Below are 20,264 nucleotides of genomic sequence, written 5' to 3'. Positions count from 1 at the left end.
CAGGCATTGACTGCAGTAAGGTTTTGCTGCAGACACAGGCTGATGTGCTTGCAGCAAAGATTGCAGGCTTATCAGTAAAGATAAACACGCAAAGGCTTCCAAACCCCTGTGTCCCTGCCACTTGTTTGGGGTCCTTTTTCAGAGACCAAGAGAAAATACAAGGTCTTCTTCAAGATAGATGCTACTTCCAAAAGGGGCAGCCAGCAGACTTTGTAGAAACAGAGACTGTGTATTACTGTGTGGTTTGGAACAGGTACAGGAGATATTAGTTTACCTGATTCAAAATAGTACTTGAGACCTTACAGTATCATGTGGGGTTGGCTCTTTCCCCTCACTCATCAGTCTTTTGCTGAGTGCCCAAATGCTGGACAATGTTGGGTTTTGTTGCCCTCAGTTACTTGCCATGGCTAATTTCTGCATGTGGCTTTGTGCTGCCAAGCAATCTCCAAGCTGTACTACCCGTTTGTTTGCCATTTCTCACAAATACTTTGAATATTACTTTATTTTAATCCTGGTACTGAGAGGAGGGGAATGGAGATAGTGTTTCTGTTAAAAATGTACAGGATCAGCTACAGAATTTTTGGACGCGGAACAAACCTATTGAGTTGTCTGCAAAAACAGTCACAATGGTAATATTAGGTATAATTTTGGTGTAGCCTTGGAAATAATACATTTTTCTTTATTTCCCTCTCTTCCTGCTTCTGTCACCAAATACTGCAAAGCAGGAGATGCAGAAATCAAACACCTGGCTTCTTGAGGTTGAATTCCAAAAGTCTGCATTGAAAAACGCAGAAATTATTCCAGATGGGTGAGGACTGGCACTCGCTCTCTGTCCAGGAAAGTCTGTGCCATTCTGCAGGCTCAGCCTGGGTCCCTCTGTTTTGCCACCGAGCCTGATTGACACTTACATGTGTGTGGCCCTTTTACACAGCAGTGGACTTAAGTTTGAAAATCCAGACATTTTTGGACTGTGACAACAGTTGGTATGGTGTTTCAATCCGTATTTTAGTTTTTTAAACTTATATATATTATTTTAAAAGGGAGTGTAGCAACTTATTGCAAAAATCAGAGAGGAGAGCAGTTTATAAAAACAATTTAAAAGTTGCTCCCAGTTGAGTGAGTCTTCGAATGTGGAAGAAGGGACTTTTAAAATTTAAAGAAATTCTCTTAAACTTGCAATGTGATAGATAAAGCTCCTTCTGAGAATGTGAAAATGTGGGCTCCATGTGCTAAAGCTATTTGAAAAGAGGTGTGAGTGAAGGGGCTGAGGTTGGTGTGAACGTCAGACTTCCTGCCTTCTGCACTTTCTGTGTCGCAGCTGTAGCACGTTCATAGCATGGCCCTTCTTTTAAAAGGGACTCAGAACTAGCCCTGCCTTTCAGGAAAACACTCCTTGCTGCAGCCAGAAACTCTGGCCCATTGCAGGATGACAGAAGGAAGAGCTTTGTTACTAGCTTGTGTTTGATCTTAGCTGCTGTTTTTTCTGCTCTCGGTAGCATGCTAATGACACCTGTGGGAGGTGAAAAATGGGTGAACTCCTGCTAGGGTGCGGACAAGTTCGCAGTTTAGTTCTTGTCCTCTTCTTCCCCTCTGGTAAAAATTTTGGGGGCTGTCCCAGATACATAAATAGGAACTTTTTCCTAGAATAATTTTCTGCCTTACATCTGCCGAGGACTCTGAATCAGAAAGGCAGTAAGCAGTTGACTCAGTTTGTTTTGTCTCCTCTCCCCCTTTCTTATGTTTGAAATTATGAGTATTTATGGGAAATCACTGGCTTGAAAGTCTAGGACAAGTCTGAGCTGCCCATAAGCCATTCCTTTGCTTTGTTCAGTTTTTCCTTGTTTAAAGTTTCAAGCTGAAACGTCAAATCCATCCTGAGTCCCACTCTGTTTCGAATGCCAGAGCTGCCAGTTTCACATTTCTTCCTTGTGATTCTCTATGTGTTATCCCCCTCTTGGTATCAGAGGACCCAGCAGCGTGGGCAAGCTGCACCCTGGGTCAGGAGAACAGGGTGATGGTGGAACAGAAGGTGCCAAAGCTGGAGGCAAATACACCCCAGTGTCTGCTGCTGCCCAGGGAGAGGGTCTGCAAGGCTGTGATAAGGGGTGGGAAGAGAGCAAGAGGGATGGGTGGGCCCCCAAAGGCGGTGATCTGGGTGCCAACATATCTTGCTCCAGCTTTGCAAGGAGCAGCACGCAAGTGCTTCAGAGGGAGGGCTAGTTGTGGTTTGTGGTTTAGGGAGTTGACACAAATAGTCTCTGAACCTTTTTTTACAGCCCTGCAAAGGAGTGTTCTCTCCAGGGAACTGGAGCCTGTCCTCCTTGGTGTAGTCCTTTCCTGCTTAGCAGGTTCGAGGCTGTGCTCAGAGCAAGCAGTCATGGCTGTGACAGAAAGGCTTAGGAAGTGGGCTTTAACATCCTACACAGTTTGTGCTATGTTAGAGTTAGATTAGGATGGACATGTCTGTAATTAAACATTTGGGTTTGGGTTTCTGTTCCTAAACTACTGTTGTAAACCAGCAGTAACTTCTGTGGCAGGCAACCTGTGACAATATTTTTGTGCCCAAGAACTGTGTGGGCCTGGCTGTTTTTTCCCTCTTTCAGTAGGTGCACTGTGTAACTTTTTTTGTGGACAGAAAATACAGAACAGCGTGTTGACCTTCATTGCTGATCAAACTTCAGTTGCACCCAGATATAACTGATAGCAGGTCTTACCTGGCTTTGCTTTCTGTCAGTGCACGTAGGTGGTCACACGGAGGGGAAGTGAAATATTTCAACCATATATACAGCACAAATGCCTGGATGGAATAAGAGAAACGAAGTGTGTCAGAGGGGAAAAAGCCTTGCAAATCTTTCAAATTCAGTGAGAAAACATTCCCATAGTTCAGGTATTTCATTCTGCATGAAGGCTGGTGCTGAACCTGGTAATGTCATCCAGATGGAGAGATATCACTACCTAGTACTAAAACACCAGCACTCTTCTTGGCCTGTACTGTGCTCCTTGTACCTGGCAAAGCACTGGTTATGCTCATCTCCCAGCCTGCTTCCCTCCCAGTTGAGAGTTCTACAGGGATGACCAAAGGGAATCTTAGTGATACTACTAAGAAGCCTATTTGCTTAAGGGGGCATATGTACATCTTTTAACAATCTGGTTGTGTACCTCCTTTGTGGGAGGATCCCTGAACTTATACAGAGAGGGACAAGTGCTAATTAACTTAATTCTGGGAACAGGAGGTGGTATGACCTTTTCCAAAGTGATTCTTTTGGGCTAGAGTTTACAGAGAGGTATTTGCTAGGACTGATGCCTGGGTTTGCTTTAAAAACATTATTCATACAGAAGTGTAAATTTCCCTGGTGTGGCTGGGGGAAGAAATTAACCTCCCATCTCTCTGTTTTGGGTTCATGGTTCCTTGCCTAAAAATTGTTGGCACTGTGTCCAGGTTTATATTATTTAGTATCAAAACACAGTTACATTTTCTGCCATATCTTTTAGCACTGAAGATAGCAAGTAGATTCAAGTTAATAGACCATTGTTTTGGCCACCACTCACCCTGTTGTGAACATGCCATCTTTTATAGGCAACCCAGGAGGAAATTAATTTCTGGGGCTTTTTTCCCCCCCCAGCTATCAAAGTATTATTTGTTCTGAGCATCTTCCAAATTTCTCCCTCTTCTGCCAAAGAATTAGTAAGGCTTCTTAATGCCATCTCTTCGCTGTGGTCCCTCTGAGTAGCTCAGGGACACAATTACAACCACCCCAGGTGTGCCTGTGCCATTTGATTTTTGTTCTTGCTACCAGCACTGAGCAAGTCCCAGTTGCTCCAGTGTAGACAAAACCAGAGGCAGCTACAGCACTGCTTTAGGAGCAACTGCAGAGAGCAGAGCTCATGGAGAGGTGCCTGAGGTGAGCAGGACAGAGGGCCAGTGGTCTGACTCCATTAAGGAAATGCAAGGCAGCCCCAGGAAGGAGGGAAGTTGCTGTAGATCCCTTGGCTGGCCACGTGTCAGGCTCACAAAGCACATGGGATGCCCTGGCTGCAGAGAAGTGGGCAGAAAGCTGCCCATGGGGTCTTACAGCTGGAGAGAGGTAAGAAGAAAGCAGCTGATAAAACTGAATTTTCCTCAGGCAAAGAAAGATCTCTGGTCTCTGCACCCTGTTGTCTTCTGATGTTTTTTAAAAAACTCAACAGAGCAACTCCTCCTCATTCCCCACCACCCCCTCCAACAACAAAACAGCGCAGGTTCGCTGGACCCTAAGAGAAACAAACGTAAGCACCTCTTTGGAAAACACTCCTGAGGCCTGCGGCCATCCCGCATTCCTGAGGAGGCTGAGCCTCCTCCCCAGTGCCTGCCCAGCAGGGCAGCCGGCTCTGGGGCTCCGGGGGCCGCGCTGCCCGCTCCCTGCACCAACATGCCCGCGCAGAGCCCCCTCAGCGGCTCCGACCGCTCGGGCGTGCCCGTGTTTCGTGCAGCCCCTGCTCGGGACACGACTGCTCAGGGGAACAGAGGCAGCATCTTCACCGTGCGGCGTTTTCTGCCATATTCATTCAAAGGACAGCTCCGTGTCTGAAGTGCTGCCAGACTGAGCGACGAACACCGGGAGCAAACAGCTGCCACGTCCTCATCCCGCTGCTTGTCACGGCAGCGCAGCAGAGCTGGAAGTTTTGCAGCAATGTAATAGGTAAGGGGTATTTATTTGGATGAAAACGAAGGTAAACCCCCTATTTCCCAGTTGGTTTGACCCCTATTTACAAAGATCTAGTAATGCATGTATGTAGAAGAAATATCTACAGGAGTGAAAATGTGCCCTGCTAATATTAAAAGGTACACGGTGGAATTTTGCCTAAGGATAAAATGTAATTTTAATTGAAAGCTGCTGTAACTTGATAGGGAATATCCACAACAGTCTTGAGGATCTACTTTAAAATACAGTTAAACAGAGACAACTCCCACCACTCTGTCTCTTAGAGCTACATGTCCTCTTTGATCCATCCATGGTGCTTACGATTCCTGAGAGACACACATACTGCCAGTAGTCTGAGCTCATTAATATTTATATGATACCTTTCATCCGAAGATGTGCACTTTGCAATTATTAATTAAAAACAATTTCACAACCCCGTAAAATTTAGCTCAATTTCATAGCTTACAAAACTGAGACCGAGAAAGTTTGTGTGTCCTTGCATGAGACAGAGAGATTAGAAATGTGGAAGCTTGGCTGCAGGAACTCCCTCTTTCACGGGTAACTTTTGACAAGGCAGCACAGGTTTCCTTTGTCAATAAGATGCACCATGAGCCTGTACTACCCAGGCAATAGTGAAAGGTGAGTGAAGGGAATCTTCTCTTTCATTGTGGTTCTTCACACAGCATTTGCTTGCTTTTTAGAAAGACTCTTTAAAAGTACAACCTGGAAATGGTTTGTCAGCCCTGCAGACCAGACCCTGAGTGAATATTTACCTGAACATGTTGGGCCTTTCCCTAGCACCCTGTATTTTAGTTCCCGTGTAAGAGCAGATAGAAGGGACGGTGGGTTATAATCCACACCAGACGTGTGCCCTCTCCTCTCAGTCCTTCCTGGTGCTTATGGAATGAAGGAGCTTGGCTCAGTGTGAGACTGATAACAGGAGGGAGGGCTTGCCATGCGATTAGACCAGTTCACTGTAAACACCTAAGTTGCACAAGTGGCTCAAACTTTGATCTTTTTGTTGTGGAAAAGAAATTGGAGACTCTGAAACCTGCCCTCAGTCACAAACAAGGAGGTGGACATTACTCAAGCCCAGTTGTGGAAACATAAATACAGTAAAATGTGATCAAAATGGAAAAAGCATTTCTTTCTTCCCCATCCCTTGCTCCCCAGTGTACAGTCTGCTTTTACCAGGGGCTCCCAGTCTGACTTGCCCAGCTCTGTTCATGAGCGCAGGCCCCAGTCTCACACCTGAAACGCCCAAATCCAAATGCTCCTGAGTGCTGTCTGGGATAAGGTTTAAGCCACAGGTGCAATTAAGCTTTTAAGTGGTAAGCCTATTTGGTTAGGGGCACACCTAGAGCCTGCAACAAGCTGGGAGAAAAACGATCAGTCTTTCAAACTGACAGGCAGTATTCTGAAATACTGCTGGAAGGGTTAAGAAGAAGCTACAGCATTCGTAATTCTCCTGATATTTACTGTAACAACCCTCTGAACGAGTTCTCTATGGATACATCTGGCTGTCCTAGTGAGGTGGGACTTGATTTTAATTACAAATCTGGTAATGGATTATCAAAATGATGGTGTTGCTAAAGCCCTGGGCAGACTCTTCTTAGTGCTCTCTCCTTTTCCCCTCACACCCTTCTTCCTAATTCTGCCTGGGCAAACACTGGAGCAAAAAGATAGGTTTCACAGGAGTGTAGGCTATTAGCCTGTGGTTTCTTTTTGTATTGACATTTGGGGCTTTGATTAGATTTATAGAGGAAAAATGTCGTAGCAGGTTGTCCAGTAAAATGCTGGTGAATATTTTAAGATGCAAATGTTTATAGACATTCAATGAGCGTGTGAAAAATGGGGGATGTGAGACTTGAGCAATTCCTCAACGTTCTGATTTCTTTGCACTGTGTCATAGCTTTGCTTTTACAATCATTAGGACAGCATCAGAGAGCTTTGCTTTGCATAGCCTTGAGTTCTTGGGCAAGGACTTAAACATGGAACATTAAGACACGTTAGTGAACGTGTCCTAATTAGTCTCTACTTCGGCTACCACATGCTCAAAGGCCGAGCCTTACCTACCCTGTGCCTCAAACGACTTCAACAATACAGCATTTTATCCTAGTCTAGACAAAGTCTTAAGGGTTACGTTGTCTAGTCAACTAATCACTCCTTTTAGTGGGAAAACTGCTTTCCTGTAGGATTGTTTCCTTGCCTGCTTTTTCCTCCTTGCTGTCTCTTTTCTCCTCCTTCCCTCTGCATACCTTCCCTGCAGCAACTCCTGTTCCATCTGCTGTAATGTAAGCATTAACTATTTAATTGCTGATTAGGAAAATCTCATCACGTGGGCTTTGCAACAATATTGGAGTGGAAGGCAGAGGAAGGAGATGTGCGAGTTCCCAGTTCTCTTTCACTGGCTGACCTGGGAGGGCATTAGTCATTCTTGACGCCATGAGGGTGTTTAACATCTCTTCAGTCTAATGGGTACAACAGTTGAATGGGATTTGGATGTACCTGAGTCCTTGTCATCTCTTGCTGCTGAACTTGCTATTTGACCTTGAGTGAGCTAGGCCGAGGGCAAACACTAAATGCTTTTTGATTCTTAAATGCAGGAAACGTATTCATGCAAAGGACTAGTTCCTTATCTAGTGTAATAAAAGACTGTGGGGTTTTGGAAAGTTTTCTTTAAGTTTCTGCACCAAGTTGCACAGAGTGAGGATGAGAAGCTGGAGAAGATCTGCAGTTCTCCAAGCAGTGAAAGCCCTTTTAGCTCCTCGTTCCCAGGCAGCCATATGGGGCTTTTACCCAACTGACTTATTTCCTTACGTGATGAAAATTCAGCTGGTGGCCCCCTTCTCTCCCCCTGGCACCAGCTATTCTGAGCATTCGCACCTCATCAGCATTTCAGCTCCTCTTGGCACTTCCCAGTACCTAGTTGCCACAGTGGGATGTTGTCTGTAGTAGGATACTTGTGAAAACTGGGAAGACTCGGAGGGGACTGTGGGCGAGGTGGTAAGAAAAGGTGTGCAGGTGGACTCTGCAACCCACGTAGTCAGTCTCGGCCCTGAGGACTTTTTGTGGCTCGTCATAATTGCCAGTTTCTCACTTGGTTTTGCAGGACCCTGAAAGTTGTGTTGGAGATGGGAATTGGACCTTTTCCAGTCTGTCATGAAAGAGAAAGGACTGAAATTTTTGGATAATTGGAGACGACCTCTGAAATTGCCATTGTAAAAGACAAGAAAGTGGTATTCTTAGCAATTAGCAAGGGAAAGCATTTCAGTCAGACTGAAACCATCTTCTCATTTGTTTGGGGAGTTTATTGTTAGCAGATGTTTAATTTCCGTAAGCAATTAATATTTGGAAAGCTTAAAATTATTATATACTTGTAAAAAACCCTTGTATTTTACTTCAGTGAGGGAGTAAGCACTAACACAATGTCTCCTCAAAGACCTCACAAAGACCAGAGCTGGCCTTCTTGACTGTTTTAAAGAACAGATGGGTGTACGTGTATGAGAGTGCAAAGGAGGGTAAGTGTATATATGGGCATGGAACAGAAATAAAGAACAAAATATCTTTGAGGAAAGGGATAAAACATGCTAATATACTTCTCGTGCTGTCTGCCTCCATCACTAACAACCTCCATTTCCTCTCCCCCATCCCCACCTCAAAAAAAAAAAATTCTATTTAGAAAACATCCTTGCAGATCAAGTGGCAGCTGGCAAAGGCTGCCAGCCCTTCTGCAGAGGCAGCTTAGACTCCTGAAACAAAGCAAACTGGGTTGAAATTCTAGGCATTAAAAAAGTAAAGCAGCTGCCTCCCTGACATCCTGGGTCAGACTCTGATTTCAGTTTCTCTTCTGCTCGATCCTGGGTGAAGTCATTGCTATGGTGTAACTGGAATGAGAACTGGGGCTGCTAATCTTGATGTCGGGTACCCAGTGGTAATCCATTTGTTATCTCTGTTACATTTGTGGGAGCACACACACCCACTCCCTTTAGACTGCAGTAATTTATTTGGCCTATTTTATGTCTGATGGTCACTTGAAACTGTACCTCTTGCCTGTCAGCAGCTGTAGTTGTTTTGCTAAGTGACTATCTAAAGTGAGACTTCCTTGTGCAAATGTGTATTTTAGACACTGTCACCAGAAATCCAGTGGTTCTCCCCTCTCCCTACCCCTCCTGCCCCCTTCAGCTGTTTAGATTTCAGGACACATGGCTTAAATGAACGTATGCTTGGAGTTTGCAAAATGGCTTGAATGACAGGAGAAATCGGATCACACAATGAGAGTTCAGAACCCAGCCACCAATTGGTACAGCAGGAGTCTGCCTCCCTTACGCTCATTATTGGTATTATTTATGTGTGTGTGTGTCGTCGCTCTATTTTTTTCGGCATAACATCCTGCAATGTGCGTTTCTCACGTCCCCCTCCGGAAAATGGGAAGGCAACTGAAAGGAGCAGGCAGAGGAATGTCCCCCCCTGCCCCGGGCTGTCAGCCTCCGCGTTCTGTGGTACCCCCAGGGCTGTGGGTATCGGGGTGGAGAAGGGCCTGCACACCTTATTGTGCCTTCTTGCTTACGCTGGAGAATCTCCAGCTTATCCTACCAGTGCAGTGACTGCATGTGGAGGAGGGGGAGAGGTTGTGTTGCAAGCTCTGAGAAAATTAGTTGTCTCTATTTTATCTTTTGCAGCTGCAGCACTTTTTTTTTTTCTCCCCTCATCACTCCCCCCTCCCCATGCGAGTGGTATGTCTGAACCATATCCTTCAAAACCAGTTTTCTAAGCAGATTAGATGGGCAGCAGAGACAGCTATGCAATCAGGCAAAAATGTGCACTCAAGCCTTCATTTCATGCAGTGGCCAGAGCAGTAAGTGTCTACCACTTCCATTTTTTTTCTTCATTCTCTCCCTTTCCTGTTACTCTGCAGTGCTGCTGTCTGTCACTGTTGCAGATTGAAACAAAATGCTCATTCTGGTCTTTAATTATATAAAAATTAGGGAGGGGAAGGAAGTTGGGTTCCGTGCTAATACTCATTAACATGAAACGTAAAGCGTGCTCCCGAGCTGCCATGCTCACCATGCAAAGTGACATTTGCTCCCTGTGAGCGTGTTGAAGGGTAATCTGGGGATTACTCTCGGGTTCTCTAATACCAATCCTCCCCTGACCGGTCTGGAAAACCAGTGTGCAAGTTTACTGCTCCTTCGAATTCAGTAAACTCTCCTGGACTGCCACTGCATGTGCATTTGGTCTCTTGTTCCCCCCCATCTTTCAGTGCTCCCTATCAGCCTCGTTGCATGCTAGGAATCTGACAATAATGGTCCTCACCTGCTTTGAGATATGGGAACTCTTAAGCATTCGTATTGGTTTCATGTCTGGTCTCCTATAGGACAACAAACTGAATTTGGGATTAAGCTCTCCAGACAAGTTTGGAAACCTTATGGCTTGTTCAGTGTGGGTGGAAAATGGGGATAGGTTAGTGGGCTGAGTGACAGACCTGAGGAAGAGAGTTGAGTAAGATTTGGCTGTCTTCCAAGAGAGGAAACAGAGCAAAGTGTCCTAAGAGCCATTTGTTGCTCCTCTGGAAGAGAGGAAGAACCCAGAGCAAGGTGATCAAGAAATGCTTTTTACTGTGAGTCTGGAGAAGCAGGGAAGATGTCGTATGAAAAAACTAGGAAAGAGAAATTGGGGATTGAGGTTTGGGGGGAAAAGGAGAGAGGGAGAGAAAATAAACCTTATATTTCCTAAACAGGACATGGAAAAGGAAAGAAAAACTAACCTGAATGCTTGGTGTGCTTTATAGGGTAAGAAAGAAGCTACTAGAGGCCCAGACTAAGTTTATTTGAAATATTGATAGAAAAATGTGCTTTAACATGTTGGCATGGTGCATTTGATTATCTTCTGCTGATCCCTCAAAAGTAAAGAATTACTTTGAGAAGAGGAAAAACTTGCAAACAAGAGGGACTCAGTCTTGCTGGCGCTAAAGGGGGTGAAAAAGTGGGTGGAAAGCTGGTTGAATGTGTCAACCACAAAAGCGGTGAGGTATGGTTGTTGTGAATTCAGGTTTTAAAACACAAGGAAATCGTGCAGAGATATCTTTCACACTGACTCGTAAATAGCGTCTCTGGGTGTGCAGCGCTGCCAAATTTACCCTTGTTACAGGGGCAACTTACAGTAAGTTCCCACCAAAGCCATGCACCATCTGTTTGAATTACTTAGAGGAAAGGTTCGTCTCCTTATTCCCCTTCGATTAGATGTGACAGATTAATGTCTTTGAGGGCAGATCACTGTTAGGCTAAATCTTTCTCTGGTTATGATTCCTTATAACTATAAAACAGTCATGAGGTTATGGGGTTTAAAAAGAGAGGTTTATTGCAGTTTCCAACACTGAAACTACAGGCTAAGTGTCTCTCCTTGTCCTCTTTTTTTTCAAAAGTAAATCAAATCTGTACACACACACACACACACACACACACACACACACACTCTCCACCGTCTCTCAGATCTACAGACCTGGGGGAAGAACACACATTACAGGGGTAACATTATAGAGTCTACAGAAAAATTACTAAAGCAGCTTTCTGTGAATACATACTAATGCTCCTCTGAGTCCTCTCCACTTGCTTTAAGAACTGCTTGTTTAGCAGGAATTGGTGGCACCCCTAAGACTTGGGGCAGAGCTTGGAGCCATCAGCAGCTCCACCAGCACTTGTTTCTACCCAGCTCTCATAAAAGCTGTGTCTGTGCCTCAGCTGGAAGCAGCAAGGGATCGACCCTTCAGACATCTGTTGCAAACCCTCTGGTTCAATACTTGTCAGACTCTGAACTAGTCGTTAAACTTGGTTGATGAACTAAATCCTGCAGTCCTTGGGTCACACCAGGAGCTCTGTAGGAGGCAGGAGGGTGTTGATATTGCTGTAATTTAAGTTCCCTGCTGAGGAAAGTTTTGCAAGAATGAGCTCTGTTCATTCCATTATTTTTAAGACAATTTGTAAGAATGCTGCTGTTGTGGTCAGTAGGAGACTGATCTGAGTTTTCCTTGGAGTGGCATTTTCAGGGAAAAGTATAGTTTCTTTAAAATGGAAACATCTTTTTTCCCTAGAAAACCCCAATGCTGGACTTCTGATCACCTGTAAAACTAATAAACTAGCTTTTTACCAGAAATGTTCCCTTGACCTGTCTGTGCTGCCTGAATGGGAGTACCCCCTTTGCTTTGCTTTTCTCTAGCTGGTCTGAAAGGCTTCACTCGGGATTGGTTCAAAACACTGTGCTGGATTCCAGGTCATCCTCAACTGCCCAGAGAACTGTTGTCTCATGTCCTCTTCTGCTGGACTCCAAGGGCCTTGGCCTTCCCATATGGCAGTGCAGGGCTCCCAGGGGCCGTGCTGTGCCACAGGAGACCCTGGTGTGTGCTGTGGGAGCTGCCTTCCAGCCAGGGGGTCTGACCCAGAAGTGAGCCCAGGGTTACCAGGCTGCCAGACTGCAGTGGCTGAGGCAGTGCAACACTGTGGGAATAAAAGCAGCTCAACAGTGTACTGACTCAGAACAAAATTTCTCAGGTCAGGTCACCAAACCAAAATGAACCAACTTTGGTTTCAGTAATGTAAAATATTCCATTTCAAATGACACAAAATGTACTGGTGTTCATAAATAGGTTTCCTTTTTTTTGTTTCTTTCTTTCTTTTTAAACTTGTGAACTTCCGTTCTGCAAAGAGTCTCTAATTTCAGTTTTTCTCCCCGAATTGGGATGGGAGCAAATGTTGAAATACTGGAATTTCTTCCTTTCTGGGGAGGAGGCAGCTGATGAGTAAGAGCAACCAGTTTCAGGGTTAGGAGAGCTGACTCTGAAGCACTGTGGACTGGAGCAGAGCGATGGAGGGCAGATAGGTGATGGAGGGGAGGGGAACACACTGGCAGAAGGAGGGAAGTAGGAGAGAGGAATGAGAAGCAGCAGTGAGGGCTAGAACAAAAGAGTAAGGAGGAGAGAGCTGGATTTCTACTTGGCTCCTGGGCTGTAGGAACAGCTACGTTTTTGTGCTGTGTTACTGATGGCCCTGCAGAGCTCAGCACCTTCTGCCTGGCAGAGTGACCAGCACACACTGAGGCTGGGGCTGCACCAAGAGCTCTGGTCACAGAGGAACTTCACGGGAGGGCAGGGGCTGGGTGAGGTGGAGCTGGTGGGTCTCAGCAGTGCACGACCAGGCAGTGCCACAGTTTCACTTCTGCTCATAGAGCAGTCGAGTCCTTTCCTGCTGAGGGAACAGGGGTGAATGCAGGACCAGAAGATGAGCACTTCTGAGTTCTTATCTGTGCTCTGGGCAGGGCACTGCAGCCCTTGAGAGTTAGAGACTCAGCCACTGAGTCTTTTTCTGAAAGAACAGGAGTACTTTTTTCTGGTGTGACTGGGAAGGAGCACTAGTGACCGTTCCTAACACACTGCAGAGTGTTTATTATGCTGATGTTTTTATTATTTAACAAGTTTCTTGACTCTTTTTTTATATATACCAAATTGATACACTCCATCCATCAGCAATGCCCTCCAGGAGAGTAGCTAATTAGAGAGCAGGACTTGTGAAAAGACAAACTCGGGTTATGCACAGAACAGGTTTCTCCAGTATTTATTGCCTACGTTACTGGCCAAGCTTCCTTGTAAGTAATAGTCAAATAATCGGCCTGGGTCCTTTTGTGAATGGTTTGAGTCTGTGTGGTCCCTCCTTTGTTAGAGCAACTCATGGTTTCTGAAAGCTTCTGCACCCCCTGTTCTGAACAGCAGAGCCTGGTGGCACCAGCTGCTTCTGCCTGGAACAAACATTTGCATGTGACATTAAAAAGAAAAAAAAAAAGCTAGTTTCAAAATGTATTTTCTTTTCCTTATCCTCTCATTTTTCAGCCCTTCTTAAAACTCTGGAAATATTTAAAAGATGAATATATTTAGCTTTTGCTACAAGCATCTTTTTAAACAAGAAAGCTTGAAGAGGAAAGAGAAATCTTCCCTTCAGAAATAAAACAGCAGCCAGTGTTTGGAAATATTTTAACAATAGACCATATGGGAGTCCCAAACTATTAAGCTTTATTATTCAGAAGGCGGAAAATGTGGTTTGATATTCAATTGATATACAGCATAAATGAGCCGCAAACTCGGCTCCCTTGAGCTGGGATTCAGATGTTCTCTTGAATATAATAACTAACGCTTTGGCCTAGTTCCACAGAATGCATCCAGCCTGCTGATCACAAGCCAAGAAACTGTAGGCTTTTTTTTTCCCCTTCCCCTCTCTTCTCCAAAGTACTTTCCTCTCCTGCCAGCGTGAGCTTTTGGCCTGAATATAAATCTCCTGATACTGGATGCATATAGAAAATGGGGAGGATGCTAATAGTGCCCAGCAGTGGAGCCGTGTGTGCACGTGTGTGTTTGTTTTTCTTCTCCTTTAATGATAAGGTTTTCCCTTCACCATGTGCTGTCAGGGGATTAGACTGGTCATCCTAGGTGGGAGCTTCTTTGTTCTCGCTTCACTGTTTGTTTCTCAGTGCTGTGGGAGCAGGTGAACATCTTTTGGGGTTAATGTGAAGTGGTGCCAGAGACCATGAGAGTGTGGAATTTATTAGGGGGAGAGAGACTGGAAGTGGTTTCAGTTTCTTTTCCTTTTTTTTCCCCCCTGATTTGACTTGCATATATTTATAATAGCCCTTTCCCCTTTCTGCCACGCCTCTCTTAACTTTCTCTCCTAAAGGGAAAAGAACCTATAAAAGCTGCTCATAAAATATTACATCTATGGACTAAGATTGCGTGTATGCAACAGGAGACTGATAGTTACAGATATGTAATCAAGTAATGGCAGGCTGGATCACCCATTTTTAGACACAAGATCCCTGATTCACTCTGTGCAGGATGGACCAGCTTTGTCAGTGTGAAAGTGGGAGGTGTGGCGTGAAGATGTTCAGGGACACAAGAAATGGTCTTGTGTGTCTTGCAGCTGAATGCTGTCCTGAAATACTGAGCTCTGTGCTGTCTTTGTCAGAGAGCTCCTTTGGGATGGCAATACCAGCCTTGGAAATGACTGAACTGTGTCCAAGGAGACTCTCTGCCCTCTGCCTCTCCCCAGAACCTGCCTGCCTGGGCACAGACCTCAGGCGTGGAACATCATGGAGCTGGTGATGTTTGACAGTCCTACCACACCAAGTCATAGTCTAACAGTCTAGAAACAATCTGAACAGAGGATGTTGTTTCTCTTCCCTTCCTGTAACACATGCAACGACATGGCTTTGTGTGTATTTTAAGTTATAGGTGTTCAAGAGTTCGCAGATTTTTTTATGCTGCAGGACCTGACAAGCATCTATAAGTAATTCTTCCTCCAGTTTTGGGACCAACATCCTCAGCTTTGTTGAGTCCTATCTTTTCTAGCCCCTCAGAATGTGAAAGAGCCTTCTCTGTGGTTTGTGATTTCCCCTGAGGAGGCAGGAGACTCCAGCATTAACCTATCTGGCGTTTTTCTCTAGAAGTGAGATGAGCCCAAGAAAAAGACTCCCACTTTATGTGTGAGTCCAGGAATGCCTGTGATACAGAACACTGTAGAGAATATCCATTATGCATGCTGAATGTGAAGTTTAGTTTTGGCTTCTGTCTTTCCTCTATTTCTCTCTTCGGTTGTTCATGATAGCTTAAATTTTCCATGTTTTTGTTTCAAACCACACTCAAATTTTTTCCTTTGGGGAAAACTGGAGCAAAATCAATTTTAGTGCAATTTTTCAAGCTTCTTTGACTTGCACCTACATCTGTTTAGTGTGGGGGAGTGGAATTTTATCATAAAACGTTTGATTTATTTAATGTATTCAATAAGCATCGAAGATGTGCCAGGTACTTTCTCAGCCCTTTTGGATGAGAAATCTTGCAAGCTAAGAACTTAATAAACAAAGAAGTTCCAGAACTCAAAATTTCCCTGCTGTTAAGGTCTCCATATATCTAAGGAATAAACCAAGTTTGAACAAAGCAGATCCTGAGACTTGTAAAGTATAAAATGTCACATGCAGCACTGATGAGATCTGACATGATAGGAACAACTGGGGATTTTTTAACATATTTCTTGATCCTGTTATCTGCCCAACTTAAAACAAACTCAGCTGAGATGTGCCCATGCACCAGCTCTATTTTCATTGCAATTGAGTCTATTGGCAAAGCCATTGCTATTGAGTGTAGGATGCTGTACCAGGGCTCATCTAAACAGGGCCATTGATTCAGACCAAGGTAAGTTACAGATCTGAATCTCAGTTAACTTCATCAACGTGGCCAAGAGGTGATTGGGAATAGTTAATAAGGAATAGCTGTTCTGGAATAATCCCTTTTTAAGACAAACCCTCACTCTTTCTATAATTGCATTCCAGGGAGCTATTCTGTTCTGAATCAGCATGGGATAGAGTGCCTAGAAGACGTTCAGCCCAAGCACAGCTAGCGGTGAGTGGGGCAATGCCCTGGTGCCACATAACCAGTGAGCAGCACAACAGCAAAACTGGCTGCCTGTACATCTCTTTAGAAGGCAACTGAAAGTAATATATCAAAATCACGGTACAGAGGCCTCTCTCTTAGCAGGGATGAAGTATGAGCTGCCTGTTACTGTCTGAGCATTAACCTGGTGTTACGGACAGAATTCATGTCTCAACTTGTAACTGATCACGATTTGATTAAATGTTGGGGTGTGGAAAGGACTCCTGTGCTTTTTCCCAATGTGTGTATTTACATTATTATGTGGGAGCAATCAATTTATCAAACCCATCTGATTATTCAATAGTGGGGAAAGACAAGTGTCGGGAAGAAAAATGTGTATTGTTTTTAAGGTGGATGGAAAATTGGTTTAAAAGAAATTTACACAATCTTTTTTTTTTTTTTTGAGGGGAACCTACACTAAGAAGCTAATCAAATAAAAGAAAATCAAATAATTTATAATTGTCAATTATTTATAATGCCATGAAAATTTTCCTGCAGCATAAAATTTCGTGCTTGTCCTTGCCAAGGAGAGTGGGCAGGAGCAGAGATGGTGCTCTTCTGCTTCAGTGCAATGTAGTTGTGATACAGCTGCTGTTAATTCATAGTTCTCCTGACTTTTGGAATTCATCCCTTCCCTTAAAAGGGAGGCAGCTGGAGTGGAGAAGCTCCAACTGCAGCCCTTTGGATGTTAATCCACCCCGACTTTCTTAAGCCTCCTACTTAAATCATTATCTTAATGAATCACCATTGCTGCTATCTTCAGTGCTACACAGGAACATGCAAATTTTAAGCAGCCTGGGGGAAAGCCCTTTTTGTCTGCAAAGTACTCTGATACTTGCATTTAGATGTTGCCATGATAGGTACCCTGGATACTCCTTTCTGCCTAACCCTGTGGATAGATCCTGGGGTGTAGCTCTTCCCAGTGTGTGCCTGCTGGGCAGCTCTGGGGCTGCCCCTGAGAAGGGATGGATGTGGTGACTGTGAGCAGCTTCTCAATTGGTTACCAAAGAAAGGGGATGTGAGCAAACAGTACTTTTTGTGGCTCACAGCCTGGAGTCCAGTGTGAGGCAGGAGATACTGTCTGCTCCCTCACCTGCTTGTGCACACCTTCCTGGAGAGCAGCAAGGAACGAGCCCCATGACTCAAGGGACTCAGACTTTCTATCCTGCCTGGTGTGGCTCTGAGCAGGCTGCCACTTCCTTGTAATAGTGTTTAAGACACTGCTTTATAGGGATAACTTTTCTGCTTATTGTGAGCAGGCTGCTGTGCTCTCTGTATTCAAGCTCCTGGCTGGTTCTGATCCCTCATGGATGGCAGCATTTTATAATACAGGGGGTAAATTAACTGGGGAATCATCTGTTAGATTCAGGACTGTGAGAAATGTCAGTCAAAGTGGGGATTTCAGAAGAAATATCAGAAGTGATTTATACATGTGTGTATAAATAGGTGTGTGTACATTGTGTGTACATTTCAAAAGAGAAAATAGAGGTGACTGACATTTGAGGCCGAGTGCACAACTTAAACGGAACTTTTTCTCATTCCAGTCTTGGAAAGTCATGGTGATGGGTGTGGGCAGGTCTCTGGCTGACTTTCTGAATTCTCTTTATGTCAGAGCTCCAGCAAGGGATTCCTCATCCTGTTGAGTAAAAGCGATGCTAGTTCCCTTAGGAAACAGAAGGAAAGGAATTCTTCTCCACAGATCTTAACACACTCAGTGTTATTTTTGCAGGCACCGTGTGCAAAATGTTCCATAAATGAGATATCCAGAAGGAAGGTTTAGGTTTTGATATGCTGGACTGGATGACTTTATTCCCCCAGCCTTTGTGTGCTATGTGTAGTTGTAGATTTTCATTGATGCTCAAAGGCTGTTATTCCTATAGTTTGCTCATTCGAATTCAGAGGTTTGTAACTGTGGAAGTAAAATGTGTCTGTGCTATTATTTTGTTAAGCTGTCTTGAGCTCCTTTTGTTAACTGTGTGTTCAGAGGAGTCGGTGTTTGCTCAAATTACCTGCTTGGTTTTCTGGTCAGGTGTGCTGAGATTCAGTGTTTCAGTTCATAACTTTGTTTCGTGTTATCTTTCTTGTGCTACAACTGCCTCTCAGAAATTCTGAAACTGGAGTCAAACAAAGTACTCTGATGGTTCCTCCCAGTGTTTGCTAATTTGGCAGCACTGGAGCTGCTTGTCAGAGGCACAGAGAGACCTCAGCCGAGCGCTGCGACTGCAGTGCTGTGGGAACAAGTGATGCACACAGCACTACACAGGTAGAGGGTTTTAATCTGCAAGCATGCCTGTCATTAATTTTGAGGGCTTTTGGAACCTTGGTAGCTCAGCTAAGAGAGGGGAGATAAGCCAAGCAATTATGTGGAGCAGCTCTATTTGGTGAAGCAAGTCTCCTGGGATTAGCAGGGGCTCATGAGGCAGGGTAGTGATTTCTGCATCGCAGTGCCAAGTCTGACTGATCCTTCAGCTGGGAGGAAATGCTGTGCTCCCTGAGGAATCAACAAACTCTCTGGATGTTTACCCAAGCTGGTAAACCAAACAGAAACCATCAGTGTGCTGCTGGGTAAATCCCTGGTGTGCCAGTGTCTTAAGCGCTGTGCAGTTCTGATCACCACCCCTCAAAGGCAGTGGAGGGCCAGGGAAGGGCCAGAGAAAAGTCACTCACCGATTTCTCTCTTTGCCACAAGCAGAGATGACTTATTACAGAAATTGCAGGTGTCTTATATTGTCAGAAATGGGGTGGGGAAGGGGAGTAGGGAGTGATCCTTCATGGTTCTTGTGTTTGCTGAATTGATTCAAAGCAGGCAGAGAGGAGGCACTCTGTCAAGCAGCAGTTACCACGTGAAACTCATTGCCACAGGGTGTTATGGATAGCAGAAGTCTAAACACATTGAAAAATCGATGGAGGACAGATAAGTTCTTATTAAAAGTGATGGCCTGGATGCAACCCCTGGATCAGGAGATCTTTAACAATTGCACAGGATGTAAGAAGGGAAAAGACTGCCTGTACTCTATTTCACTGCTTTTCCTCCCCCTTTGCCACCCCCTTCCCCCCCCCCCCCCGTTCTGGCTATGACTGAAGAACAGACAGAGCTAGACCTTTGCTCTTATGATATGGCTATTTTTATAGTTCAAAACTAGAAACCAGCTACACTGCAGTGCAGGGAACTAGTTTTGCACACTGAAATGAAGAGAATTAAAAGCCAAATGTCTAAAAGTGTATATGTGTTATAAATTGCCTCTGTAGCCTGCTTTCTTCGCTAAAATTCTGATTTAACAGGAAGCTGAGCTTGTTAAGGAAGTTGTAAGTCAGTACAATGTTTTGAATTATTTTTCACACTTTCTCTCCTTGGTGCTACAGTCGGTCAAGTCACCTGATAATGCCCCTAATGAGCTGACATGGGTGTTTTAACTCTAGCAGTGACACCTTGGGCTGGAAGCTGAGGAGGGCTGCCCTCCGCAGAAAGGACTGGGGAGCACGACAGGGAGGGGAGAAGCAGAAAGTTGGGAAGGAGGCTGAAGAGGAGGGAAGATATTAAAATCTCTTGTATATGCACAAAAGCAGGGAAGTGTAATAGAGAGCGGGGCTTATGGTCGTGACTGCAGCGGCAACAGTCAGGTGGTATTTGGGAGGTGAAGAAAGCAGTTTTACATTTTGCTAGACGACTGTACTGTAATACAGCAGTGCCTCCTGGCAGGGAAAGCAATGTAATGTAAAGCAACACCGCGTGGAAGAGCAGTTGGAGAGCTGTCAGAAGCTGAGTAGCTTGGAATGCTTCCATGTGAACCTGGAGCAGGCGAGCCTGCTGCTGCAGCGTGGCATTCCCTGCCCCGGGAGGAGCGGCTGCAGCGCAGGCGTCAATCGCCACCTCCCAACAATGCGGCTCCGCTCTCCGGAGGAGGCTTTTCTAGGCAAAATAGGCAGAGTTTCTTTCTTTTCTTGGGAGATTTCTCTTCCAGCTCACAGAGCCCTTCTGAGTTCGTGTGCCAGGCAGCCCTGGGGCAGATGAGTTTGTACCTGTGGGCTGTCAGTGCCTGGCACATCTGAGCACTCCAGGGCACAAGGCTGCCAGGGGGTAGCGTAGGGCTGGATCTCGTGCTGGGTCTGATCTCATG

The 20,264-nt window shown here is 44.9% G+C and overlaps 1 protein-coding gene across 3 annotated transcripts in view; it reads left to right on the top strand.

Annotated features, from left to right (window-relative positions):
- HIC2 (HIC ZBTB transcriptional repressor 2) overlaps positions 1-20,264 on the top strand; it is a 71,151-nt gene that overhangs the window by 24,777 nt on the left and 26,110 nt on the right. The window contains exon 1 of one of the 3 annotated variants that reach the window (XM_032706244.1): positions 4,615-4,679. The exons of 1 other annotated variant lie outside the window; for it this stretch is intronic. The gene's annotated coding sequence lies outside the window, so the exon portion shown is untranslated. Of the gene's footprint in view, positions 1-4,614; positions 4,680-16,044; positions 16,117-20,264 lie in introns of those variants that run through there. One more of the 3 variants, XM_032706243.1, reaches the window with a different exon arrangement.

This window comes from Chiroxiphia lanceolata, chromosome 18 (assembly GCF_009829145.1).
Source record: "Chiroxiphia lanceolata isolate bChiLan1 chromosome 18, bChiLan1.pri, whole genome shotgun sequence".
Taxonomy (NCBI): domain Eukaryota; kingdom Metazoa; phylum Chordata; class Aves; order Passeriformes; family Pipridae; genus Chiroxiphia; species Chiroxiphia lanceolata.
Note: the sequence above shows the minus strand (reverse complement) of the source record. Positions and strands in the feature narration are given on the sequence as shown.